The sequence below is a fragment of the Petaurus breviceps genome, unplaced genomic scaffold (assembly GCF_028583685.1).
Source record: "Petaurus breviceps papuanus isolate PSGF00001 unplaced genomic scaffold, PetGlider_PUasm1.0 139, whole genome shotgun sequence".
NCBI classification, from domain to species: domain Eukaryota; kingdom Metazoa; phylum Chordata; class Mammalia; order Diprotodontia; family Petauridae; genus Petaurus; species Petaurus breviceps.
This window is the reverse complement of record NW_027185697.1, coordinates 20,049,552-20,072,189: the sequence shown is the minus strand read 5'-3', so window position 1 is coordinate 20,072,189 and position 22,638 is coordinate 20,049,552.

Sequence of the window (22,638 nt, the reverse complement as noted above, 5' to 3'; positions counted from 1 at the left end):
AAGTGAACTTTAAGATCACTGAATTCAATCCCCTCATTTTACGGACAAGAAAACAGAGTCAGAGAGAATAAGGAATTTTGCTAAGGTCACACAGTTAGAATGTGTCTGAGGTAGGATTCAAGCACAGGGTTTACTGGCTCCAGGCCACATTGAATCAGGCCCATAAGCATTTATTGGGCACCAATTTTGGGATGGCTCCTGTGGATGCAAAGAAAAGACAAAAATAAAACCAAAACAGAAGTCTCATTAGATATGGCTATTTATTATCCTGTCTCTACCCATCACTCACGTGGTGTTTGCTTTCCATGGATGAAATTCAATCTCCCCGGGAGAAGGAACCGAGTTGCTTTTGTCTATATATCCTTGGTACCTATCACAGTGCCTGGCACACAACCTATGTTTAAGACATTTTACATGCTTATAAGGTTTTACTGTAATGGCATATTTGAAAGGTTCTTGATGAAAGGTTCTCGGTTCTTGATGCTGGGTAGTTAACAAAGGAACAGAAGTTCATAGAGAAACAATCATGGGCATATATGAGCTCTACCTAGTCTTCATCATAATAGCCCTTCACAAGGCTTCATATCGTGCAGGTCTTGCCAATAGTGAATGGAGAGCAGGTTGGAGATTATGTGGCTCTTGACAAATGGGAGGACCACCTGAAACCAATAACTGCTTCCCATATGCCTTCAGTTGAGACAGGCCTGCCTCTTGTAAAAAATTGGCAAGATGCACACTGGTGCATAGATGCTCTCATTAGCAGAACTGGCTGAGCCATCTTCTTCATTTAATACAAATGAACATGGGCTTATGATTCAGAAAACTGGGTTACTTCTTTTCCCTCTGAGTTTTTTACCACATCCTCCATGAGATATGGGACTGAAGAAAATAAAGGCAGATGAAATTGTAAACTGGACAATTTTACCCCCAGTTAAAAATCCTTGAAAGAAAATGGTAGGAATTGCTCTGGAATCATTGGCTCAAAGATTTGTCAGATATTTTATGGATGTGTCATCACATGGGTTAGGTTATTGCATCCAATATGTTTCTTTTCCTGTGTGACACTTGTCCATGTTTTGGGGTTGAGCTCAGGCTATTAGAGACTTTCTAATGCCCATAACATTGTGCTGATGCAGTGAAAGACTGTAGATGTTTCTTAAGTTTTCCCTTGCATTCTGTATCATACACCTTTCTGATACCTCATCTGGGCAACTGTAGGAAGGCTCTTTGTCACTCCCTATTCAAGGCCACCATATTTTTCTCCACTGCCTTTTGCATGATTCTCAAATATAATTCATTATTGGAGATTATAGTATTCTATTGCTTGTATATGCATAATTTCTCCTGTAGAAGATTATTTTTAATAATGGTCTTTTTGGTACTTAGCAATAAGATTCTAGTATTTTTTCTTCTCTCTTATTCCATTTTTCCACCAACTAGCAATTATTTAGGTTTTAAGTTATCCGAGTATCCAAATGACTGATTGTTTGTGTGCTATATCATTGGTGGCATTGGGGAAAATATATAATTCATTGTTAGTAACAGAATGTTTGAGTATTTAAGACTAAAAATCAAAATTCAAGAAAGGCACTGACTTTCTTTTTGTTGTGGAGTAGCTGATCAGTACCCCAGTTTTGAATTGCAAGTTGTTAGAAGTGACTTAGACCATCAACACCCAAAGCTAGAGATTTTTATTGAAGGATACACACTGACAAAGGTATTCAGCAGACCTCCTCTTTACTCCTGCCTGCTTGGAAGTGGCACTTTAATTCCATTTAGCTCTCTCTGAACCTCTGCTTCTTGTACTGTGAGCAATACTATAGGCAACACTCATTCAGTTGATCAGTCAAACATTTATTAAGCACCTACAATTTCCCAGACACCTTACAAGAAGCTGGGGATGCAGATAGTTTGAGATACATTGAAACATTCTAATCATTTTGTCAGTACTGAGCAAACCTACAGCACAGCCCACCAAAAGGAAGAATGTATGTGATATATGTGTGTGTGCATATGTAGTATACCCATAAACACACATGCATATATACATATACATATACACATACACATGCATATAAACACACACATGTGTGTATGGGTATGTGTGTTTTAAACTCCACTCCACATCAAAAAATATATTTGAACTAAAATCAAGGGTGGGGAACCTGTATCCTTGAGCCCACCTTTGACCCTCTAGGTCCTCAAGTGCAGCCCTTTAAGTGAATCCAAATTTCTATTTTTTTTTTTACATCATTCGTTTCCTCCAGATTTTGAGTTACAAATTTTCTCCCCATTTTTCCCCCACCCAACCCCCCCAAACAGCAGTCCCACAGGATATCCCCTCCTCCGATCTGCTCTCTCCCATATTTTCTCCCATACCCGTTTCAACTCTTCCAGTGGATCTCTATGCCTCAGTGCCTGTATATCTTTTTTTTCCTTAATAACATCTAAGATGATATTAATAATAGTATATATATATATACACACACACATATATATGTATATATATATATATATTTGAAAATTTGATTTTAAAACTTTCAATTCCAGATTCATTCCCTTACCCCCCTGCCACCCACCCCCACTGGGGAGACAAGCAGTTCAGTATAGGTTGTACATGTGCGGCTAATGCAAAACAATAACATAGTAGATGTATTGTAAAAGACTGACTATATTTCCCTCCCTCCTATCCCACCTCCTACTTGTTCTATTCTCTCCTTTGATCCTGTCCCTTTTCAAAAGTGGGTGCTTCCAACTTCCCTCCCCCCCAGCCTGCCCTCATTTCCATCATCGCCCCTCACATCCCCTTCCCCTCCTATTCTCCTGGAGGGTGAGATCCCCTATTTAGTGTGTATTTCCCTCCCTCCTCAAGCCAGATTCAATAGGAATAAGGTTGACCCATTCCCTTTTGCCTTCCTATTCTTCCCCTCCATTGTAACCATTTTCCCTTGCCTCTTCTGTATGAGATAGTTTGCCCCACTCTGTCTCTCCCCATCTCCTCTCATTATATTCCTCTTACCTCTTAATTTCACCTTTTAAGTATCATCCCTTCCTGTTAAATTGGTCCCGTGCCCTCTATCTATGTATACCTGTAAATGTATATACACAAATTCACATATGTATTCATATGCCCGCATACCCTCATATAAAGACATATATAGATATTTCTAATCCCTTCAACTACTGAGAAAAGTTTCATAAGTTACAATTATTGTTTTTCCATGTGGGAATGTTAATAGTTCAACTTTGGTCAGGTGGCTCAGCAAGCAAGAGCACCGGCCCCAGTGCCGGGATGACCCGGATCAAATCCGGGCCCACCCGGATCAAATCCGAGCCCAGACACTCAGCACCACACGCAGAAACAATAACTGGCTGCGCAACCCCGAGCAAGCCACTCAACCCCGATTACTTTAAAAAAAAATAATTCAACTTTGATAAGTTCCTTATGATTTCTTTTCCCTGTTTACCTTCTCATGCTTCTCTTGCTTCTTGTATCTGAATGTCAAATTTTCTATTCAACTCTGCTTTTTTCAGCAAGAATGCTTGAAAGTCCTGTATTCCACTGAATGACCATATTTTCCCCTGAAACATGATACTCAGTTTTGCTGGGTAGGTGACTCTTGGTTTTAATCCCAGCTCCCTTGACCTCCGGAATATCACATTCCAGGCCCTTCGATCCCTCAGTGTAGAAGCTGCCAGATCCTAGGTTATCCTGATTGTGTTTACACAATATTCAAATTGTTTCTTCCTGGCTGCATGTAATATTCTCTCTTTAATCTGGGAATTCTGGAACCTGGCTATAATATTCCTAGGAGTTTTCTTTTTGGGATCTTTTTCACGAGGTGATCGGTGGATTCTTTCAACCTCTATTTTGCCCTCTTGTTCTAAAACATCAGGGCAGTTTTCTTTGAGAACTTCCTGGAGGATGCTTTCCAGGCTCTTATTTTGGTCATGGCTCTCAGGCAGTCCAATAATTTTTAAATTACTTCTCCTGGATCTATTTTTCAGGTATGCGGTTTTTCCCATGAGATATTTCACATTGCCTTCTATTCTTTCATTTGTTTGGATCTGTTTAACAGCATCTTGATTTCTCATAAAGTCATTAGCTTCCATTTGCTCCAATCTAATTCAGAAGCAATGATTCTCCTCAGTGAGCTTTTGAGATTCTTTTTCCATCTGGCAAATTCGACTTTTTAAGGCATTCTTCTCCTCATTGCCTTTTTGAGCCTCCTTTGCCATTTGAGTCAGTCTGTTTTTTAAGGTATTATTTTCTTCAGCCAGGCTGTTTTATTCTCATTTCATAATTTTCTTGCATTGTTCTCATTTCTCTTCCCAATTTTTCCTCCACTTCTCTTATCTGCTTCTTAAGGTCCTCTATGTCCTGCAGCCAGCTTGTATTTTCCTTTAAAGCTTTTGGTGCAGGAGTTCTGACTTCACTGATTTACTCCTGTTCCATGCCTTGCTCCTTCTTATCCCCAAAATAGGAGTATAATGTTGGAATCTTCTGTCTGCTTTGTTTCCTTTGCCTGCTCATTTTGCCACTCAATGATTTGACTTTTGGGCTTTTTGCCACAGTAGGACTCTGCCACCAGACAGGGGAGTTTTCGTCCCAAACGCTGGGGTTTTCTCAGCTGCCGGAGGTATTAGATGGGTGCCCTCTCTGAGGTCTTCACACTCTCTGGCAAGCTGTACACACACCCCAGGACCTCCACCCTAGACTGCAATCCAGATCCAAGCAGGTTAAAGCAAGAGCAATTACCCCTCGGACTGGTGCTTGGTCCCCCTACACTCTGCAGGCCAGGAGCTGAAGCTGCCAAGTGATGCTGGCAGGCTGTGCCAGGGTCTCAGCGGTTTCTTGCCCCGTGGGTAATAGCCATGCACTCCCACTTACTGGGTCCCTAAGTCCAGAATGCACTGGCCTCTCACCTTGTCCTTTGCATCTATGTATTGATAAATCTGGAAACGGCCACAGCTGCTGCTGATCTGGAATCCCTCTGGCTGGCGGCTGGTCAGGCCCGCCCTGGGGCTAAAGCCTCGGCGTGGTGCTGGGCTAGCCTCCCAGAGCTTTGCGCTGACAGATTCCTGCAGGCCTGCCGGGCTGTTCTCAGCAGGAGGTTAGCTTCTCTGTGTCATTTTGTGGGTTCTGCAGCTCCAAAATTTGTTTAGAGTCCCCTTTTTACATAGATTGGGGAGGGTGGAAGCCGGAGCCTCGGGAGGGTCGTGCTTCTACTCTGCCATCTTGGCCCCGCCCTGTGAGTCCAAATTTCACAGAACAGTTAAGGACCACATTTGAGGACCTAGAGTGCCACATGTGACCTCAAGGCCACAGGTTCCCATCCCCTAGATAGATAATGAGACTACTGGTTTCCTCCTCACTCACCTCCAGGAAGCTAGATGGCACAATGAGTAGAATGTTGGTCATGAACTCATAGAAACCTGAATTGAAATCCAACTTGAAGGGGCAGCTAGGTGGCTCAGTGAGTAAAGTGCTGGCCCTGGAATCAGGAGGACCCGAGTTCAGTTCCCGCCTCAGACATTTAACACCCACACAAAAATAAACTAGCTGTGTAACCTTGGAAAAGTTACTTAACCCCGATTGCCCTCAAAAAAGGCAAAGAAAAAGAAAAGAAATCCAACCTGAGATGTCTGCTAGCTTGTGTGACCATGAGTAAATCACTTAAATTCTATTCTTTCTCTTTGATCAAATGAAAAGTTGAGACAATAAAAATACCCAGCTCCCAGGGTTGTTGTGAAGAATACATAAGGCAATATTTGCAAAAGCACTTGGCACAGTGTCTGGGGTATTATTAAGCCAAGTAGGGGCTTAATAAATGCTTGTTTCTTTCCTTCTTCCTGAGTCCCTCTTTGGCAAAGATGGAAGTGAGATTGTAGGAGTTAACTTCTCTGGGAGAGGCCTACATGAGTTCATGATGAGAGGTTTAATGGTGGATATTTTGGATTCAGAGATCTGATTTCTAATCCAAGGCTCAGCAACAGGAGAGGTGCTATCCCCATTTCACCACTGTGACATGTTTTTAAAAAATGATTTATGCAGAGGGTAATTGAAAGACTCCGCTGACAGTAACTGTTCTAAATGGAGACAATGCTTTATGGTCATTGCATTGCTGTTTACTTTCCCGGTTTTCAGTGATTTACTTTACTCACTGTCAGCAGAATCCCACAGTCTTCCACTTTCTCAATCAATGACAAATATGTGAAGAGGTGAGATATGTGTGAGATTCATCTCCCACATGGCCACACGAACTGAACTTTTAGAAACTTCTATTTTAACGTCCCTTCATGCTCCTGTCAGACAATAATTGAGTTTTGTAAAGATTGTCATAAATGCACAGCTCTCATAGACATTCAGGGATTGTTTTCACATCCAGATGTTCATACAACGAGCTTTTGGTTTAATAAATAAATGAAAGTGTGCTCTCATTATTTCCGAAAATTAAAAAAAAGCATTATTGTATTGGAGAATTAATCTGAAGGAGGGAATGAGCCTTGAGATTATAATAAGGAAAACTGAGTTCAAATGTGAGCTTTTTCTTATGGAGTGGGTGACCTTGGACATAATGTTAAATCTCCAAGTTTCTGTTTCTACATCTGCTAAATGGTTGCCAAAAATGTTTTCACTGCATACCAGTGTTGTTGAGAGAAGAAGTGTGTTTAATGAACCTACAGATTCTCTGTGTTATTATATTCTAATATATCTTTCTCTTGAAATATAGTGTTCATACTGCTTTGATGCTTAGGAAATCACCAAATGTGAGAATAACAGTAAGATGGAGGGTTCCTGCCCCTTATCTTCTGCCCTGGAACTACATTCACCAGCTTCCCAAGCACTGCCACAGGGCATATTTGCAAATCTTTAGATTTGCTGGGTCTGGAACTATAATCCATTACTCTTCTGTTAGGAATTTCAGGCCTTTCTCTTGGCTCTGCAGGTGAACCCTCTGAGCTATTGTCTTCTCCAATCAGAGTGTGACTTTCTTGAATGGAGGAACTGTTAATTTTCTTTTATTTTTTTTAATTCCTAATAATTCTAGTACTTTATAAGCTCTTATTAAATGCCTCTTCTATCATTCATTCATTGTATATTAGTTCTCAAAATTTTTTTTCTTATATAATGATATTACTTTTCTATGAGAAAACAGCACACTGAATATTTAAGTTTTGAAACATTATTGAAGAGTTGGCTATGCAGATATGCACATGTAGTTACAAGTTTAAATCCAATGATGTGTTAGAAACATCTATCATTGTAGGGTATAGAACACACTTAAAGAGCCATTGTTATAGGTGCAATAGTCCTGACCTGGAATAATCAATGTGTCCTTTCATAACCCAATGACTAATCCTGTGAATATGAGCAAGTGGGTTCACCAATCTAAACTCAGATTCCTCATCTTAATGATTTCATTAAATAGTGAAATGCAATGCAATTCAATACACATAATTTAAATATACGTGTTATTGTGCAAATGATTGGACACAGTACCTCATGTACTCGAGTGCTTAGTAGTGAATTGATTTAAATAAAAGAAAGTAGGAGGAAGATTCTAGAAAGCCTTGTATGCTAAGGGAAATGGCTATCCCATAGTGACTTGGGTGGATAGACTAAACAGAGAGAGATATAGGGGTGCTATGCAAGCTTCTTATTTCCCTGTGAGCACTAACTGCATTGAAAGTCCTTCTGTCTCCTTCTGCCAGAGCTCTTTTTTCTGAGGTCCTTTCTAGTAATAATAATTATGATGAAATGAAGTATATCATTTATATTATATAAATGTTCTAATGATAAAAGATAAATAATAAATTTTATATTATAGGTGGAATTTTATATAGGATTTCAAAAATGTAAATTAATTTTATTCCCTCCCTACCCTGGAAGGTAGGTGCTTTTATTGTCTACATTTTAGAATTGAAAAAAAAAAAAACCAAAACTGAAGCAAAAAGAGGTCAAGTGTTTTTTTAGGGTCATATAACTAATACATGTCTAAGTGTCCATGGTTCAATTTGCAATCAGTTCTTTTAGACTCCAAGCCCAGCACCCCATTCATTATGCCCCCTAGTTGACATTCTTCCAAGGGGAGAACACCATAGCTCTGAGGCTCAAATTTCATTATGCGCATTGAGATCCAGAGGAAAGAAAACTGTCCATAACACCAGAAAAGATCTGAAGCCAAATCCTCATTTGGATCCTACTAAAATATGTGACCATGAGCAACCTCCATAGTTCTCAGACCCTCAGATTTCTCCTTTGGAAGATAGGGATAAAAGTATTCCAAACATTTCCTATGGCAAATCAAAGAGGGGTGCATACTTACACACCTGCATGCATCTATACATGTATATGCACAGTATATATGGTAGTGTGTATGGATTTGGAAAACATGGTACATAATAATCATTAATATGACAACTAGAGGCCTCTTTTTTGCTCAAAGTTTGTACCTTTAAAAGTTACTAACTATGTTTGTAATCCTCTAAATGGAATAAATATAATAATCAAATAATGGCAACCCTATAAAAATATGAGAAGAATTTACATAAATATAATTAAATAAGATGTAATTATATTTCCTAGTAGAAATATTTTCCACTTAAGTATATGTATATAAAATTATACAATACAACATTATTTAATATATGAGTTAGATAAGTAGAACTTCCAAACATGAACAAAGGGGAATCCTTCTTTTTTATTTAAAATATATTTTCTCAGTATTCCAGGTTATAGCACTGGCCATAGCACTTAGATCTTATTAGCCAAAGACTTCACTTAGAACATTCTAGCTAGGTGCAGAATCTTAAGCAAGACCTATCACTTCCTTTTGGATAAAGACTTCTTTAAGAGATCTGTAGATGGGCTATAATACTCTCAGGACATGGAAGTGTTGATGATTCTGTCTCTCTTTTCAAATTGTACAGACTTCTTCTCTAATGAAGTCTTTGGGACATCACTTATTTTTGACTCTCAGCTAACCTAAATCAATCAAACTTTCAATAACATCAATAAATATTTATTAAGCATTTTATTTCCAAAAGAAAAAAAAAAATACTTGGTCCTGGCAGTCTCCGCCCTCAAGAAACTTACAATCAGTTGAGGTGGGAGATAACCATTCAATGTAAATGAATAAGCATTTGTTAAGTACTCTTTAATATGCTGTGATTTTGGGGGAGGGGTTTCAAGGAAGGGCAAATACCTCTGGTGTGAGGGTTAACTGAGCCCTTTCAGGGCTGCCCATTCACATTTGGTCTCCACCTGGCCACCAACTTCTCACCTGTCTCTCCAAGAAACTGAAAAATGGGTATTAGCCAGCCACTCCCCATTAAAAACTGTCTTGGTAGACTGGATAAACCAGTCTGAGGGTAACTGATGGACCTCACACCTTTCAATGGGTTAGGAAGATGTCTACCCCAAGCATGTGAAGACTTAGTCTTCATATGAGAATGAGAACAATCTGTTCTAAGGTTCATGGAGACTGTAAAAACAGGTGTTGTGGGGCATTTAGCTTGTTCAGACATTGAAGATACCAAGGTCATCCATTGCATAATAGACCATTACCAGTCATCTTGTCTCTTGTCTTGCCAATGGACTTCAATGGCTCTGGAAAAGAGATTAAGGCTACTGATGTTCTGTAACACTCACTTAAATCCACTTTATTTGCAAGTCATGACATTACCCTGTGTTATCACTGATCTTCTATGAAATTGAAGGACAGACAACAAAAATATACAAAACACAGAACTAGGCCTGGAGATACAAAAAGAGGAATGAAACAGTCCCTGCCCTCAAGGATCTTACATTCTACCAGATTTCATTTTATCTCTATAAAATAGTTTTCTTCCTGACACAAATCCATATAAATTTCTCAATTAATCTACCTATGTCAGGTAGATCTTTCATGGCAAATGTTCTCCATATAAATATCTGCTCTTTATTTCTGTACATTTCTCATGTTTTTATACCCCTTTCAAAAATATAAGTAGGAGAATTATTTGGAGACAGCAACATTTTTCTATTGCCTTCATTTACTTTTCAACTGAATATTTCCATCTTATCTAAACACCCACTGAGAATGCCAATGTGAAAATAGTGCCGAGGTAGTTATCTTCAAAACCTGCCTGTCGGCTTTCTAATTTAATCATCAGTTAACATGATCTTCCATTTGCTTCAATCAACATCGTTGGAACCAAATCATCTTTCTGTATCTATGTGCCAGGTTTTCTGCCTGACTTCATCACTCTCATCTCTTAAATCCACATAATCAGATGCTAAGCACTGTGTAATAACCTCTAAGAACTATGGAAGTAATCAAAGTAATGATTGTTTTTTTAATACTCTTTAGAATGAGGAAAATGTTACAAAGACAAGAACTATATCTCTTTCTTTGTATTAGTGCATAGGCACAATGACCTGTCATGTTAGGACCACACGATAGAATTATGTCTATTCCTCAGGGGTAAATCACTATCTATGACTATTCTCTAATAAGATATAAACAAAGGCTTACAATACAACAGGCAAAAGAAACCTAATTTATATTCTAGTGAGTAGAAAATTAGCCTAAATATGCCAATTTTACATACAATCAAAGCACAGTTGACCTGTCACACTCTCCCCAGTCCCATAACATCAAATTAGGATAAATCCATAATTAATTTCAGAGTAAACTTCTAAAATGACTATATATATACAATATACATAGGTACTATTATACATATCTCTAGAATTCATTACATGAATATTTGTTTATTGACCATTATGAACTATTTTTGGTGATACTCTCAGTAAACATACATAAAAAACAAACAAATAATAATAATAAAAAAACCATTCCCTGACACAAAGGAGAGTGCATTCTATTGACAACAGAACGTTCTCCCAATTTCCTCCTGATATCTTCTAAGACAGTGGTTGTCATGATTATCTGTTCTTTCTCAGGACCCTTGGCACTCAATATTTTTTGATAACCCTCCCCAAGAATTTGGTTTTGTATGTGTTATCTATCGATATTAATACCAGCATTAGATATTAAAGTATCTTATTAGCAATATGAAATAGTTTTGACCTCAAGGACTTCTGACATATTTTTTGGGGTGCCCAAGCATCTATGGGCCATACTTCATGATCCACAGATAAAGAAAATATACTTTATATATAGTAGAGATCATTTTTCTTGGTTAAAGAAACAATTTTATCTAGTTAAAAATAATTCTTCACCTCATCAAGAAGTCAACAAAATGCCCATCATTATTCCTTTGAAATTGTGGTTAGTCATTACACTTATCAAAGTTCCTAAGTCTTTCAAAATTTTGTGTTCACAATTTTTTTATTGTATTTTTTTCTGTTTCTTCATGCTCCATTCTTTTAAAGTTCATATGGGTCTTATCAGATTTCTCTGAGACAGTCTCTTTCATTATTTTCTCTAGCAAAATGGGATTTCATTATATTAATATACAATATTTTGTTATGCATTCTCCAATTGATAGGCACCCTCCCTACCTGGAATCAAATTTGTTTCACACACATTGGAATAAAAATGATACCCTTTAAACCTAGTTTCCCTTGTCTCAAAATGAAGAATTGGGGATTTGTCAAATGAAAAGCTAAACATGTTCATAGGTATTTCAATTCCTAATGAATTTCTAATATCTATTACTCATGTGTAAACCTCAAGAAAAAAAGTGATAACTCAAAATCTGCCTAGTTAATAATACTTCAAAAATTAAATATATATTATATTTATATAATATTATATATATATTAATGTTAATGATAAATAAATGCACACACGCACAGAAATCCCCCATTTTAGAGTTCAATGCCTCATTGAGAAGTTGAGGTGACAGTGGAATATTAAAAGAAAAAAGTTCCAGCAGAAAAGCATAATGGACTAGTGAATTAGAATGACACTGAATGCTAACTGAATAACCAGTGGAATTTGCTTCTGCTTTTTAAAGTGTAATTTGATAGAAATGCATGAATATAGGGTAGGTCAGCAGGTGATATTTTTTTTTTGTTTTTTAAATTTATCCATAATAATTTATTAAATTCAAGTCCTAAATTATAAGGGCAGCAAATAATCAATCAATATGTAGTGAGCTTGTAGTGAGTGCCTGCCATGTGGCAGGCACACTCCTAAATATCTGAACAAAAGATAGAAGTGCAATAATCTTCATACTTAAGAAGTCTATCAATTTAGGCAGAAGAGACAAAATGCACATATGGAGTAAGATGTAAAATGTGCACGAGGTAATGGGGGGAGTGGGGAGAGGAATTAGTCAAGGCTTCATATAGAAGGTGGTACTTGAGTTGAACATTGAAGCAGATTAGAGCATCTAAGACAGGGATATGAAGAAGAAATGCACTTTGGCCTTGGAGTTTTGAATCAACAAAGAGAAGGTCAACATTAATGGAACTTTGGATTTTTAAAGGAAAATGATAACTATATAGACTTTCCTTGAAAATGTTGCATAAAAAGATGGGAATGGGGAAGGACAGAACAATAGAGAAGATAAGCAATATTCAGGTGCACTTCTTCAGGGGAAGAGGGTGACCCAACTCCGAGAGGTGCTCAACTCTTTTGCCCCAGTCGTAGAAGAAACGAGAGAGAGAGAGAGAGAGAGAGAGAGAGAGAGGTGGCCACCAAAAAGAGAAATGTCATAATGAAAGGCACTCGAGGATGGAGAAAGGGCACAAGGTTGATATTGTTAGTTCAGAACAACTGACTAAATTGGTCAATTGTCCTCAAGTAAACAAGGGGAGTAAATATGCCTTTCATGGGGAAAAAAAGGTAATTTTCCATTGGAATGTCAATGTCTTGAGTCAAAATTCCAATGCCCACACATTTATAAATCTTTTTTCTGATAAATTGAGATGTATAGATAAGGGAAAAAAAACATGTTCTAAAAGAGCACTGTGACACAATGGAAAAAAAAAGTGGATTTTTATTCCCATATCTTTAATTAGAGTCTTGCTTCATCCGTTTGCTGAATGCCTTTAGGAAAGTCACTTAAATGTGCTGAGTATCAGTTTCCTGATATGTAATATGAGGGGTTTGAATATCTGACTCCTGGGGTCCCTTTTAGCTCTTGATAGATTATCCAGTGACCCTATAAATCTAATAAGGGATAAATGTTTATTTATCTTGTTTATTTATTTGACTTGGGACATTCAGTTAACATGAAATTATTTTTAGCATGTCATTTCTTAGTGAATTTATGTAACAACCTCCCCCTCTTAATTCATGGCATTCTTTGACAGCAAAATATATACATAGTCAAACATTTACCCCAAGAAATAACACAATGATCTTTGGGGCCTCTTTCACAATGGATTGAAAGACATTTGAAATTCTTCATCTGTGCCAACATAATCTCAGAGTATTTGAGTGTTGCCTGACTTGAAGCTGGATAAAATGAATTTGCTTGTGATGGGAAGGACAGCTTTAGGATCACTAAAAACCAACCAACCAAACAAACAAACAAAACCAACAGAATTTCAGAATCCTCTTTGAATCTTCAATTTCTCTGACTTTCATCATTCAACCATTCATCAAATCCTGTATTCTTCAGACATATTACCTCTGTGAGCCTCCATTTCCTGACTTGTAAAATAAGGATAATGATATTAGTAATGCCCCCAGCACAGGGCTGTTGTGGAGATTCAATGAGATACTATATGGGAAAACACTTGTGGAATCTTAAAGAGTTTGGTTAATGTTATTTATTATTATTTTCCTCCTCCATCCATAATTATTCGATTATTTTTTTCTCTTTGTTTCTGGAAATTACTTTGTATTTCTTTGTGCACAATTTGTAGTTTATTTGCATATATAGTATAGTGCCTTTCACAGAATATAAATTTCAAGAAGAAATTTATGACTTCATTACTGTGTTTGTATCCCCAGTGTCCAGATAACACAAAACATTGCAATAGTAAGCTCTTGATAAATAAAAACAAAAAAAAATACACATTTGATGGATGATTAGTCTGTACCTTCTTTCGATGAGAAATGAACATCACATAAGTATAAAATATTAGGATTGGGAGTATCCTAGGAGACTGGATACTTTTGCTAGTACTTACCAAAAATATTGAGTATACTAGTTGTTGTGTAGTTATTTCATAAAAGGGAAGACTCTTCTCAGCAAGCATTCATATATGAGAAAAATGATTATCTGTTATGTAGTAATTCCAAGGTCTCCTTGCATATATAGAAAATTTAGAAAGTGTTTTTTCAAGTCTGATTATATTGATCAGATTCTCATCAAGGAGAAAAAATGGTAAGTCAAATTCAAAAGAAAAAGAAAGAACAACAGAAATAGGTTTTTATTAAGCACTTATTGTATTCCTGACACAGTTGTAAGCAATTTGCAAATATCATACCATTTGATCCTCATGACAACCCTGGAAGGGAGGTGCTATTATTTTCTTATGTTACACTTGGAGAAACTGAGGGAGGGGTTAAGTGACACCTTGTGTCACATACTTGATATCCTAGGTTAGATCTGGGGAAAAAAATACTTTTCCTGACTGCCTATAACAATATCAACTATATCAACATACCTGCCTATAAGTAGTAGGCTGTGAAAAAAGCTCTCCAAAAACCCAAGTAGACCAACAAAAAAGATACAATTTTATCAGAACCCGACGGAAAAAAAAAATCGGGGAAGCTCTTCTTTCTTCCCTCATGTCCTTCTCCTAAACAAAGAAACCAATCCTTCATTTTCTTTCCAAAGCCTCTTGACATATCACATTCCTTTCTGAGGATTTATATTTCTTACCCCAAAGGAAAAAACCAATTAGACATGATTAGGATGTGTCTTCCTTGGGGACAGCTGGAAGAAAGCTCATTAAACTCAATTACCAGAGTGTTGGCAGTGGGTGTAAGGTCTGTCTCCTTTTGTGAGTGCAGTGAACACCTTTGCAGAGAATACGTCCTATATGAATACACTATAAGTGATAAGGATCCATGAATAAATTAAAACTGACCTATGCATTTTCCCATAATGCCCTGGGAAAAGTTTTCTGAACTTATTGATATTTGCAAACACATCCTTAAATGAGGACGTTGAAAGATCTGGGCTCCCTGGGCAGTGAGAAACCAAGAACTCTTGTGCTTTTGTACATTATATATTAATGTGTACTGGAACTTTCTCTATGGATTTCAAACTTTCCATCCTTTTTTATACCTCAATGAAAATTGAAATAAATTGTTAATTCTAGGGCAAGTGTTTGAATATAGAATGTTTGGTGATCCAGTTTCTTCTTCTTGTCTTCCCTCAAAGCCTGTTTTCCTTCCCACTCCCTTCAAATTCCAATCTTCAATGTCCCTGCCATGGAGATAATGGATAGAAAATATCTTTCATTAGCTAAGTTTATAATGCCTACTGCATTATTTCAGTGATAGTTAATTTCATTGCCCTATTATTTATAGCTGGAAGGGATCTTAGAATACTGAAGCCCAGATTCTCAGCACCAGAAGTGAGTTAAGAGGACATCAATTTGTAGATGAATAGTTATTCCTTCTACAAAATTTTTGTCAGTAGGCGTACACCATCCTCTGGAAAAGCACCAGTAGTGGGAAACTCACTACCTCTTGAGTTAACTCATTTCACAATATGAGAACTCTCACTATTGAGAAGTTCTTCATTATGTTGATGACAAAACTGATATTCTACAGCAAACTTCACCCCCTTTCCCACAATTCCTAGGAAATAAACTGGATACATAAAGAAAAAAAAAAGCAATTCTTGACCGGAAAAAAATTGTATTGTGCCAAGGAGAAGAGATAAATAGGTATATACATCAGATGAGATGAAACAAATATCCATAATCATATTATTTCCTAGACCACATTTTTCCATCTTTTCCAGATGAATAATAGAAAATAATTTTTAACTTAATTTTGGATCATTCTTTAAGGAATTCACTTAATTTACCAATCTGGTAATGCTCAAAAATAAAATTTAAGTTAATCTGCTATGATGTGCTTTTGATGAAAATGACCTTCCTAATCCTGCTTTTCTTTTTTAAATGTTCACTAGATATGTCATAGGACACTCAGAACAATTATTGATTTACATTGTTGGATTTGAATTTTTTATTATGATGACACAGATAACACCCTTCCCATGTGACTAGACCATGTCTACATCTGAGCACCACAAGGAATTTGTTGTCTCAGCTTCTTTGCTTCCTTGTTACATGCCACCCATATTAGTGTCTTGTTGGATGTAGGTGTTCACCTATTATTTCTCATCCATACTATATAATCAGCATTTCTTTTTTCTTTATAAATTTATTTTTCCTGGAAAAATCCCTTACTGTCCCTTTTTTGAAGTCTTTTAAATGTGCCAGCTTGCTCTCTGTCTCTGTCTCTCTCTGTGTCTGTCTGTCTGTCTGACTGTCTCTCCCTTTGTCTCACACACACACACATTTTTCATTGTCTGCCTTTTAACATTTATTTTCACTACTTTGGGAACTATTGTGCTTCATTTGCTGCAATTATATTAAATGCCACTAGAATACTGGTATTTTAGTGGGAAAAGGAAAGAAAACACATTGTTGTTTCTCTGAAAAAAAAGAATTTGGGGTCATTATATTAGCTTTTCATATTTAAGGGAAAAATACAAGAAAATGCATTGCTTATTGTTTCTCCAAATAAAGAATTGGGGGTCATTAAATTAGCTTTTCAATTTCTTGAATCCATTTTCAGCCCACATCCCTCCTCTTGATTTCTAGCTCACCTCATTGTCCTTTGCCTTTAATGATGCCTTTAGAATTTGTCTAGGAACATTCTCTATAGAACTTCACTCACTTTTCATTTGGGGGCAACAAATTTTAGTGCATAAATAGATCTTTTTTTCATAGTGTTTCTTTTGAAAATAATTATCATGAATATTGCATTATGGAATAATGAGATATACCATGAAGTTATTTTTTTCTTGCCTTTTGATGCACAATAAAAGAACTTCACCATCTTCTTTGTCTTTCAAAGGAGCTCCACTGAGCCTTCCTTCCATTCATCTGTAATTATTCTTTTCTTTTGGTTTTAATATTAGAAACACAATTAGGGTTAGATGCTTTTTAAATGATGGGTACATGACTTAGTCATCCATGAGAGATAGTGTGAAGTATATATATATATATATATATACATATATATATATATATATATATGTATATTATCAATATCAGAAAGAATTATGCTTAAACCCTACATCTGAAACATAAAGGTTTTGTGATCCAGGTAAAGTCATTTAACCTCTTGGTGTACCAGACTTTTGTCAAAGACTGTACAGTGTAGAGAATGATCTGCTCTTGATCAGTAAAGCCTGTTTTCTGGAAAGAGGATTCCCAACAGCACCAAAATCACAGTTACAGATATACCTCTAGAAATAAAAGTGGGTATACACAAATATACACATATACGTATGCACATATCTATTATATATCTATTCATGTATGTATCTATGTATATAGACAGATATGTATACTTATTTATTTATGTATTGTACATATATTTGCATATGTGTAGGGTCACAGTTATTTTGTATATATATTTACACATTATATATGTATAAAACTCCATGAGGATGGGAAATTCACAAAGCCTTTCCAACCATTCTGTGGAATATGGAGTACATTCTATCAAGCATGTAAGAAGAAATCAATAAGCATTTCTATATGAGGCTATGTGGTAAATGTTAAAGGTACAAAGGAAAAACAAAGACTGCCATAGTACATTTTCCATTGTCCATAGAGTTTATATTTTAATGTCAATGATTTTATTATTATAGTAATTAATAATTGTATCAGTTTTTCAGATAAGGAAACTGAGTCATAGAGGGGGAAACATTTTAGAAATTTGTTTTGTATTTTTAGAGTATTTCATAATTCTCTTCAATTAGTCTTACCTATGACTTCATCTCTCCCTACCCATATTACCTTGCATTTATTTATGTATATATTGTTTTCAGTGTGGAATATAAGCTTCCCAAAGGTCAATATTGTTTTCTTTTTATTTTGCTACCCACAGCACTGAGTTAGGGGATAACACTTCTTTTTCCCCTTTTCTTTTTTGGATAGATCAAGTAATTCTACCGATGAGGCAAAAGTCCAGCGAGGAAATACTTGGGGTAAATCATCAATTGCTAGTCAACTTATAAACAGGGAGATGTGTGCAATACTGAGAAATTAAGAGAAATGAACAGGCAGAAGACAGTGTCAGGAGTCAGAGCCAAGTGGGCTGATGTGACTAGCACTCCTTCCATGGCCCCCAACATGCCTCTCCTACCTAGAATTCTTTCCCTCCTCCCTATATATGATGAATAGGGAATAATTGAAAGAAGGAAGTCCCTAGAATTAAGAGGGTTTGGGTCAGACATCTACAATAAAAAGATGGAATTTTAATTAGGACTTAAAGGAAGCCAGGGAGGCCAGTAGATGGAACAGAAGAGGAAAAACCTTGCAGGCATGAGTGACAGCCAGAGAAATATCAAGGGACAAAGATGGAGCACTTTATTTTGGAAATAGGCAGATTTGGGAAAACTCTCTAACTATTATGGGAGATTCTTGCTCCCAATGGATGATGATGGTGTTCACAAACAACAGCCCAGATTTTTATGCTTTTAAGAGTTCAAAGCTTTCATTATCAACACTACATTTAGTATAAGAACTTTATGTAAAATTGGTAATTGAATTATTGTTTTTAATTCTTTAATCTGAACATTATAATTCTGAATTATGTTAAAAATGAAGTATGTGCTTTCAAAAATTCATGATTAAATTAAACTAATAAGGGTATTGCTAGGGGAAAAAGTACTTGAAATTAGAATATCTGAGTATGACCTCCTCTATAAAAATAGATAGCTGAAGTACATGATTTCCAGAGCCCTTTCCAGTTCTACATTCTACAATCTTTTCTATTTGATATAGTTCACAACTTCTTTTTAGGACTTCAAGAACAACAATTAAAAACCAGTAACTATTTCCAACCTTCACTTTACCCAGTTTCCCAAAGATTTCATCAATATAAGTAAAATCTAGGAGAAGATGGAGATGATGTGGAGTTAGGTTTAAGTATTAGAACCCATCCTAATAAAGCACAAGAAGTTGTTTGAAATATGAGTATTATTTTGTCAATGCATTCTTGTGATGGAAAGATGCTCAGAGAACAACTAATCCAGGGCAAACCTGATTAAAAAAAAACAAACTTTTCATATCTCCTAGCAGAAGAAATTTAGAAAATAAAATTCCTCAAAAGTGAGAACTCCTCATGTTCCACATTGGCTAATTCCCAATCAGGACAGAACTAATGATTTCCTGTGTTTCTCTTATACTATGCTAGTTTCTGCTTCTATAAAACCTGGACCAATTCATTCTAGATCCTCCCTATCCTGGATGCCTTTAAGCTTCTATATGCTGTCCCTGAAATGTGACTTCAGATCTGCCCTCAGTACTCCTTCCAGGATCTGATGATAGCCTCCAATCCAGGAAATCTTTGGCTCTAGTCGTAAGATACAAGCTGTGTGACACTTTGTCAGATCCCTTAAGCATTCAGTGCTCTGGGCTACTGTCAAAGACTTTAAGTTGAAGAGAAGGAGAGAAAGTGTTCACCTACAACTGAAAGAGATTTGGTTTATTTTTTCTGTTGTTTCTTTTATCTTGGAGATTCCTACACCAAGGAAATTGTAGGCATAGTCTTTTTCCAGTTTTTTTTAGAACTAGAACATGTTTGACAATAGCCTAAAATCACATAAGCTGCAAATCTGATTATCATGATATTTATATAGTTATACATGTGATTAATAATTAGACTTCATAGGTCAGGGTTAAGAATAGAGCCACAGAGAAGTCAATTGCAGACCTTTCTGAAAAGTCTTATTTAAAAATATATGAGTATGTTTTTCCAAATATCCAACCAATTCTAAGTAGACTGGTATTATCCTTCAATTTCCTTTTTTATCATTATAACAGGGCAAAAAACGATCTGGCAAATTTTCAATCCATTCAAAAAAATGAACATATTATGATTATCAACCTATATCTCCCTGACCCATGTCATTATGGTCAACATTGAATTTACGTCGGTTATTTAAAAATAATCTCTGTGCTTACCCAGTCTGTTTCTTGGACAGAATATTTGCCTTATCATTGAAATGATCAAAAGCCAGGTCAGCCCCCAGGATCTACATCACAAACCATGCTGTTTTTATCTGTCATTAACCATCTGGATGCAGGCTAGATTGCTTCCTACCAAAAGTCACAGTTAATCGTAAGCTAGCTTTCTTCAGGCCCATTCAGACACAGTTAACATAGTGATAGGCAATTCATTTAGTAGCTGCACTTTTCAAAATGTATTTTGAAATCACATTATTTTCCCATTGACTTCTATTTGAGTTTATTCACTATCCACTGATGTTCAGTTGATAGCAGCTCCTAATACTTGACTCAGAACATTTCACATCCTTGCTAAAATATTTTGTTGTTGTATTGACTGAGCCTGTGATTTGTTTCAATACAAGGAGAGAACCCGGCTCTCCTTACTCCCAAACCAGCTCTCTACTATCTTACATTGCCTATTCCCAGGCATTGAGTCATAAACAAACACTAAAATAGTATTTTAAGAATTTTTGAAGTGACTTTTACAGAAAAACCAAGAACCTATACAGAATGAGGAGCATATATTCAGTGATGAATCAAGGATCTCAATAATGTGGTTATACCCTTTATGGGAATTCCGGTTCATCCAGTCCGTCATTTATCCCATGCCACTCTGATGTAAGCTTTTCCGGAACACTTCATAGGAGATCTGCCTATGTAAGCAATCTCTAATTTTTGTTCCTTTAGAATGCTGTGCATCACCAGGCAGCCTCCAAGGCTGTCTACATTATCCATCCCTCTTAAAATATCTTATTTTCTGGGCATGAATGTATATGATGCCTTTTGCATCATTTATTAAATGCATCACTCTTGGTCACATGTTAAAGCCAAGAGGTTCTTTAGCATTTGCATATCTTGGTACCTTTGGTTACCCAAGTGATGATTTTAAAGTATGAATTAAAACACATGGAATTATAAAGGCAATAAATTTCATGGAAATAGTTCTTAAAATATATGCTTAAAAAGATTATGGACCTTAGGTCATAAATTCTTGCAAAACTAATTACTCTCATTTTTAACCATTTTATTATCCTTTGGGGAATAAGCAATTTGGATTTTTCTGATACTGGTATGTTTCTTGTTAATTTCCAATACAAGTTAATTGCAAATACAATCCCTCAAAGAATGGGAAGCCCTTATGTGAATTGTCTGTTTTCGCCTTTATCTGTATCACCATCGCTACATATAGTGTCTGGTACATGGTAACTACTTAGTAAATCCTTGATGATGGATTAAAAGTCTGACTCCTATCCCTCTTCCACAAGATGCCAAATTAATAGTCCTAAAACATAAATCTGACCATTTCACTTCTCTACTCAAAAACTTATAATGGATCTTTTTGGCTCCTGGGTAACGAAATTCTTAGACTGAGATTTTAGTTCCATTTTGCCACTCTAACACCCCCCCAACACCCACCCCACAATATGGCCCCATTGGATTTTCAAATCTTATTTAATACTATCCTATTTTCTTTTCTCTTTGTTCCAGTAAAACTGTCCTTCCAAACAATGGCCAACATTCATTGCACCTGTATCATTACACTTGGACTTTCTATATTTTGAATGAAATTCTGGACTCTTACCTTTGAGAAACCCAGCTTTCTAAAACCTAGTCCAGGCACCATCTTTTTCTGGAAGCATTTCTGGAGTCCCATTTTTTAATTGTTCTCTAGATAATATGATTCACCTAGTTTTATTTTATTTTTGCTTTTTGGAGGGGGAAAGCATGGAAATTAGGGTTAAGTGACTTGCCCAAGATCACACAGCTAGTAGGACTTTAGTGTCTGAGGTTGGACTTGAACTCAGGTCCTCCTGACTCCAGGGTCAGTGCTCTATTCACTGTGCCACATAGCCACCCTCAACTTGCATAACTTTAAAAGATATCTCAATAAAGCCAAGTACAAGAGTGAGTACAAAAGACCCCAGTTAATGCCCCACCTGTTAATGATGCAGTACATTGCAGAGAAGATATGCAATGATATGCATTGCTTAAGGGAGTTTCCCTACCAAGAACATCATATACTAATTGAATCATAGGCCTAGCTTCCTGAAAAAATAAATTTAAAAAAGAAAAAAATATTTTGTCTATGCATTGCATTTACTAATTTTTATATATGTCATACACAAAAGTTTTCCCTGTAATGATTCTTAAAGTAGGAGGCTTGTTGGCATCCTGGATAGAGTTCTGGAAACAGTGAGGAAGAATCCAATTTGAATATTGACTCAGAGACTTACTAGATGTGTCACACAGAGAAAGTCATTAAAATTCATTCAGCCTTAAGTTTCCTCATCTGTAAAATGGATTTAATAAGAAAAACCTGTACCACAATGTTATTGTGAAAATCAAGTGAGAAATCCATAGTGTGGGAAGAAGAAGCAAGAAAAAATTGAAGGAGAAGGAGAAAGCAAAGGTGAAGAAGAAGAAGAAGAAGAAGAAGAAGAAGAAGAAGAAGAAGAAGA